The sequence below is a fragment of the Zalophus californianus genome, chromosome 7 (genome assembly GCF_009762305.2).
Source record: "Zalophus californianus isolate mZalCal1 chromosome 7, mZalCal1.pri.v2, whole genome shotgun sequence".
NCBI lineage: Eukaryota > Metazoa > Chordata > Mammalia > Carnivora > Otariidae > Zalophus > Zalophus californianus.
The window spans coordinates 127,233,365-127,240,695 of record NC_045601.1 but is presented as its reverse complement, the minus strand read 5'-3'; the positions used below and the strand labels follow the sequence as shown (position 1 = coordinate 127,240,695).

General features: G+C 47.5%; 1 protein-coding gene across 1 annotated transcript in view; it reads right to left on the bottom strand.

The window, feature by feature from the left end:
* Positions 1 to 4,256: 4,256 nt before the first annotated feature.
* SNRNP48 (small nuclear ribonucleoprotein U11/U12 subunit 48) overlaps positions 4,257 to 7,331 on the bottom strand; it is a 31,090-nt gene continuing 28,015 nt past the window's right edge. Inside the window, exon 10 of the mRNA XM_027602428.1 lies at positions 4,257 to 4,419. The gene's annotated coding sequence lies outside the window, so the exon portion shown is untranslated. The remainder of the gene's footprint in view (positions 4,420 to 7,331) is intronic.

Genomic DNA, 7,331 nt, shown 5'->3' with positions numbered 1-7,331 from the left:
TGATGCTAATAGGATTACTGGGCTCAGTATTCATATAATGGTTCCTTTTCTCAAAGCACTAACCATCTAGAAAAAAAACCCTGAAAATATCCACTAAGTGACCAATAAGATGATAGAGGTGCTGTTTTAACACTGAAGAGTGGGAGCTGGAGTAACCAAGGGAGGCCTTCTAGGTGGGACTTGGGGAATGAGCATGATTCTGTTAAAAGGAAAGATAAGAAACTTCGTTGAAGTCAGGAGGAAACGAATATCGTGCATTTGTGGAAAAGCTTATAGCAGAAAACTAAGAAGTAATTACACTTGAAAGATACTTTTCAAATGACAATGTAAAATGAAGTCATTTGGAAGAAGGGTTTACTGTTATTTCTCCCTTGCAAATATGTTGTACCAGAAACAGGATAAGCAAACCTCCAGGTGACAAATGTAGCCCATGCAGGGTGGGATGGGGTGACAGGGTAGGGAGGGAATGTCCCTGGGCTTGCAACCCGCATCCCCACTGACAAGCTGGTGGCCTTGGGCAAGTCACTTGAGTCGTGTGAGCTGTGAAAGTGTGTAACTACCCAAGAGGGGTAGTTACGAAAGTCAAATGCATCAGCTACTGATCAGCTTCCACACCACACAGGAAACGCTGCTCACTCTCTTAAGTAGAAGAATTCCCGGGGAACCTCACCCAAGCCATCGATGCAAAGTGCCTCATTAGTAGAAAGCGCTCAAGAAAGGGAAGCTGCCACATTTCAAGTCTAGGAGGCCTCAGTCACAAGATGCATGCTGTAGACTGAACGTCTGTGTCCCCCACAACATGTATATGTTTAAACCTCACCCGCAAGGTGACGGTGTTAGGAGGTGGGGCCTTGGGGAGATGATTAGGTCGTGAGAGTGGAGCGCTCATGAATGAGGTTCGTGCCCTTATAAAAGAGACCCCGGAGAGAGTCCTCGCCCCTTCTCCCATGTGAGAAGACAGCTGTCTATGAACCAGGAAGCAAGCTTTCACCGGACACCTGAACGTGCTGGCACCGTGACCTTGGGCTTCCCAGCCTCCAGAACTGTCTGTTATTGAAGCCAGCCAGCCTATGATACTGTTACCGCAGCCTGAATGGTCCCAGACAAGTGTGTTCTTAATTAAGAGATGAGGTGCTTACGAAACCACTGGAAGGGCTGGAGTGCTAGGACTAGAAACAAACCCCACAACACCTGAGACCTGGCCCGCTTCGACGGGCCACCTCTGCCACAACCAGGATGCTGGCCGTCCAGAAGCTGCTGAGTGACAAAGATCCAGAGGTTCGGTGATGAGAAAGCTTCTGCCACTGTGGCTCCAGACACGCCCCTGGCTCAGAAAACACCACGAAATCTCCCCCAGAACCACCCCTGCAGAGTACATGCCCTGCTTCCTGCCTGGGGGGTCTGCCCAGGCCGCGCTCATGTGTGCCTGCCCGACGGCCCACAGGCTCCTCTGACTGGCTGCCCACCATCTCCCCATCAACCCTGGCTGCGACCCAGAAGAACAGCTTTCAGTGCAGGAAAACGAACGATTAGGAGGGTGGAATGAGTGCCAATCCCCCACCCCCACCCCCAGGGATCTTCTCTAAAGAGCCCAGCACTGTGCCTGTCACCTAGGAAGTGCCCAATACATTTCCAGCTAGAAACACACAATGAAAACTGCTACATGTCTTCCCTCTGGGCGTAGGGAAGAGTCAAATAAAAGGGGGAGGCTAACCTGTTTCTTTTCTTCCGGATGACTTTTTTGTCCCCAAACCGGAATGACTCCCACTGTTATCTACCCAGCAATAACACAGATGATTTTTTGGAGTAGCTGGTTTGCAAAGCAGCTGAGGACGTGAAACTCCTAGATAAAGTAAAAGAATGCTTTCAACTAAGACAGTTTTATGTTATGACTTTTATGGCTCTTGCAGTGGATTCACTGAAAAGCTTTATTTTCCTGCAAATACACTGCTCCTTCTTAATGATTAATTAAGCCAACAAAGCCCTAGAAATCTCAGAAATTTTCTGAAATGCTTTACTTTTTTGCTTCCCATGAACAATTTCAAGACTGGTGACATTTGTTTCTGCAAGCAGGTGAGGAGACGAAGGGGTTCATCTAACCGCCACCTGCCCTACTCACCTCAGAGGTAAAGGGGACAACATCTCACCAACAACATTGCCCCCAGGGGAGGTTAAGAAGCCTCCACTGGGGGGAATGCCTGGCTGGCTCAGTCGGTAGAGCACAGGACTCTAGATCTCAGGGTTGTAAGTTCAAGCCCCACACTGGGTGTAGAGATGACTGAAAAAAAAAAATCTTTGGAGAGAAAAAAAAAAAAAAAGATGCCTCCACCGGGACACACGTGGGAAGTGCAGGGACAAGGTGACACATCTGTGCCTTGGTCATCAAGTCACCCCTTTGCATGATTCTGGGCAAACTACCACCTTCCCTGGCCTCAACGTTCTCACCTCTAAAATGGGGACTGAGCCTCCTTTCTCCAGCACCTTCCATGGATAGGATGACAGAAGAGAAAACACAGGCATAGACTGCAGGCACAATAGAGCAGTAAGCTGGTCTGGCTGCCCCCTACTACATCACTGTGGTGGGAGTCCTCGCTAGTTCTTCTGCATTTCTGGGTAAAGATTCGTACTGGGCTGGACATGCACATTTCCCTCTTTCTTTCTTACCAAACAAAGAATGCAGTCTGAGCTGCCAAGAGTGCAGCCCCAGGCTCCGGGGTTAAGAGCTGGGTCTTGGAGCCAGGACTGGACTTGAATCTTCTGCAAATGGCTGTGGGATCTTACGGGAGCCACTCAATCTGTCCAAGCCTGTTTCCTCATGGTCACCCTGGGTGCTGACGATGACAGCACCTCCCACAGGGTGAAGCATGAACGAGGTAACACACTCTAGTGCTTGCTGTGGTGTGCCATCCAGAGCTCCCCTTCACATGGAGCCAGACGATAGCCACTGTCTGAGATACCCCCCCAAACTGCCCTTGGTCAAAGGGAGACCCCACCCAAGGTGACAGCCCATCCAGGGTGTTGGGTAGGCGGTGGAGCTTGCGCCCAATGAATGGTTGATGTGGGAGTGTAAAGGCCTGCTTCCCCCTTGCCCCAGCTGGAGACAACTCTGAAGGGTCATCTCAGTCCCAGAAGCCCTCCTCCCCTGTAGGAGCAGCTAAGGCCTCTGTCCTGACTGCACTGTAGTTCAAGTTCCCCTTCTGGCAAGTCCAGTTTCCTTCCCCATCCCACAGATGCAGATCCGGAGGGCACTCTCAGCAAACTTCCTGCATCAAATCTCAGTCTCAGAGACTGTCCCCAAGGATCCGGAGACATACATGCAAAGTGCCTTGTGAATAGGAAGAACTCAGTAAAGGGAAGGTCCATCTGTCATCAAGTCTAAGTTATTAATCACAGGAGGCCCATTATTTTATGTACTAAGAAAGCAAAGTACCCCAAAAGGGAAGTCTAATGATAGGTGACCCCCACACAGAGCCGAGTCACCAACCAGAGTGTCCTCCCCGCAAAGCAGGACAGCAAGGCTCAGCCACAGGACCGGGTGAAGAATGGGGGAAAAACCACACCGACAATCTGCACTGAGCTCTCTGCAAGCAAAGAGTTGAAACTGAAAGAACCTCAGGTCAGGAGCACCCCTCTCATGCTGGCAGAAGGAAGCCCAAATCCTCTTGAAAAACTCAACATCTTTTCTCACCAACAGTGACTGCAAAACCTGCTCAAGTTGCAGGGATGTTAAAATAAGGAAAAGAGGTATTTATATTAGAATCAGTGACGTACAGCAGTATTCTGTTCACAAAGACGGGAGCACGCCCGGCTGTCACTCAGCAGTGGTGGTTACTCCAATCATGGCCCGCTGCAGTTGACTGTAATCAAAGCTGGCCAGGGGAGATGAGCAGGTTTCCTGTGAACCTTGCAGCTGGCAGACCCAGACCAGAAATCACTGAGATGAAAGTATAAGCCACTATGGCAGAAATAACACACTCCAGTAAGCCTGATAATAGCAGGGAAGAGCTCAGAGTAGAGACTTCGGGGCCTGGCTCCCAGTCCATTTCTACTCCTAATTAATTAGCTCTTTGAACCAAGATAACCCACTTAACTTACCTGAGGCTCGATTTTTCTCACACCTTTCCATCAATGAGAGGGGGTAAAAAAGAAAAGAAACTGTCCTTCCTGCTCAAGTATTATATTAGATGAACCAGTCCTTTGAAGAGTTAGTAATTATTATTAAACATGTATTTATTGAATGCTTCCTACATGTTTTAGATTCCAGAGATACGCCTTTTTACACATAAAACAAACCCCTGCCCTTGTGGGGCTTACATTCTAGCAGATTCTAGTGTCGTGACTGTAAATTGTTCTTGCTTCTGCAGCGGACTTGCCATCCTTCTGGACCACAGAGAAGGGTCAGTTCCCCACGAGCAAGGCCTTGGACAGGGTATGAGAAGTGGAATATGGTAAGAGCCTACTTCCACACATACTATTTAAAAACGTGTTAATCTAAGGCACACTTCAGTTCTGATAGAGACATTTATTTGCTCGCAGGTCATGCTGGGAAGGTAGGAATTTGGGGGAGGGGGAGGCGGAGGCGGCTGGAGACCTAGAACTCCTCTGATCGGCCACACCCAGGCCACACCCACTGCCGGGCGCACTGTGTCCTTCCCCTACTCCTGAGCGCCTCTCGGTTGGTCCGGTCCCCTTGGATCACGCACCATCTACAGGGACCCTGGACGGGAGCACAGCAAGGGATGGCTTTCAGATGACTGCAAGGGCGAAGCAGTAAGTGCGGACAACTTTCTGTGTTGGGATCGCTTCCCTGAGATGTAGCGGCTGTGCCGTCCTGACACGATCCTGGGACTCTAAGTCTGGTTCCTCATCTGTGCAGTGGGAATGGCGGTAGCTCCTACCTCCCACGGGGTTGTGGGGCTGAAGTGACATAATGCGCATCAGTGCACTGAACTCAGAGGCTACAAGTGTCCAGAAAATGACAGCGGTTATCAGTGCCGTCATTGTTGCCGTCATTGCTACGGTACCAGCCGCCACGTCCCGTTTAGATGTAGGTCTCAGTGACATTCCTGAAATAGTTTCTGGAATGTTCCCACGGCTAGAGAATTTTCAGGGAATTGAAGAGTTCATTGCAGCTTTCTGGTTAATATCTGCATGCCCCTCTAAGGGATGCCAAATCTGGGGGCTTGTCTGTCCTGCCTGCTGAGAGGGCGTCAGCTGCTGTCCGCTCACCTGTGCCCCCGTCCCTCCATCCATTCCCTCAGGCACCCGGATGATACCTGGTGCTGCTCAACCCCCACAGGCCCTACACTGACAACGCCAGATGAGACAGGTAAGGAAGGATGAGAATGGTGGGGGGGGGAGGGGGAGTGGTGCTGGGAGCAGCTATTCCCTTCGTCAGAGAATCCAACTCACCAGCTTTTCCTACTTCAGAAAGCCCGATGCTCTGAAATCTAGACTTGCCTCTTCATTTTGCCTTTGAATGTGCTTCCATTTAAAAGAAGCCAGCCTGGAGACAGGAAAATGTGGCACACTGCCCCTTTCAGGGTCGCATATTACTCAGAAAACTCTGACTTCCTAGAATTTTTTGAAAATTCCAAATCTTGATTCTAACCTTGTCAAACAAAGCCACATTTATAAATAATCTTTTTTTAAAAAATAGACTTTATTTTTTAGAACACTTTTGGCTCACAGCTAAACTGAGCGAAGGTTACAGAGCTCCCATACATCCCCGACCCCATGTGCACGGCCTCCCCAACAGTCGGCCCCCCTCCCTAAATATCGTCTTCAATGATCACCTCTCATAAAATGAACTCTCTAAAGGTGCAGAAGCTTTTTTTCATGAATCTCATGGAATAACTTGCCCTGTGTATACAGTCACACTCTAACTTGGCAAAAAATTATGGGAAATGTATCTATTCTTGATAAAACCATAATTCAACAAAGCTATCAATTTTGCCTCTGCTCCAAATTCTACTTTTTCTCTAAAGAAATCAAACTCTTTAAAACTGTAGCATTATTTTTTGGGAGGTGGGGTTGCTGTTGTTTTTCAAGTGGGTTGTCCACATAGATCTTCTGTAACAGAAAATTCTTTCATCTCTTCAGGACTCAGCATCCATCTCATATTTGATTCCTTTCCCTTTGTGGTCTGAGTTCTTTTCTTTCTGCTTCTTTGGGGTTATTATCAGAACCACTAGGTTTGACACTTCATCTCCAATAGTCTGCTACTCAAAACCCACAGGGATATGCCCACAAATACTCTGCATATGGAATAACAAACTTTTCTGTATGCAGTCTATGTATTCACCTTTACTATCAACCTTCTGGTACTTCTCAAGTGTTGTTTTTTATTCTCCCAATGATGGCCCTAAAGTCTGTTTCTTTCAAATTCCCAGGACTGGGCTGGACACACTATGTGTATTCCAGTTAAAGTACAGTTGCTTCAAGCTGCCTTACATAGGGAAGAATCCAGAGTCCTTCCAGATTGATAAAAGTAAGATGGGAAGGCCCACGCTCACTTGTTACGAAGAAAGCCTGTTTTAAATTCCTTCTTCCAAGGAAGCTGGACTGGCTTCCCTCATTCCCACGGCATGGCTGAGCATTACTGCTCACCAGCCCAGGGCATGGGGTTACAACTACCAACCCCAGGTGTGAATTGAACTATAGCTGACTCCTAATCATTCATTGCCTTAAGTTTTTTTCCCAGACTATCCTGACTCCCTACATAGACTGGGAGTTCCTGGAGGGGAGAAGCCATCATATTCTTTCTCTCCTTTTTTTTTTCATTACTGAGTATTTTAATACAATAAAACTCACCAATGTTAGGTGTATGACTTGGTAAGTTTTAACAAATGTATTCAGTCTTAAATCACCAACACAATGGTGACATAGAACATTTCCATCATTCTAAAACGCTTCTTTGTGCTAATTTACAGCCGTGTCTCCCCACCCCCAACCCCTACCAACCACGGATTTGTCACTAGGTTTTACATCTTCTAGAATTGTATGTAAGTGGAATCCTACAGTATACACTCTTTTATGTGTGGCTTCTTAACAAGCTTTTGGGATTCGTCCATTGCTGGACCACTAGTTCATTCCTTTTTATGGCTGAATGGTATTCCACTGAAGGGATACATACTTTGTCTATCCATTCACCAGTTGATGGACATTTCAGTTGTCCCCGCTTTGGAGTACTGTGAATAAAGCCGCTTGAATATTTGTGTACAGGTCAGAGCGTGGACATGTTTCCTTTTACCTTTGGCAACACAGAGGCAATCTAGGAAGAGTCTAGGAGAAAGACTGCCAGATTGTATGGTATATTTAACTTTAAAAAA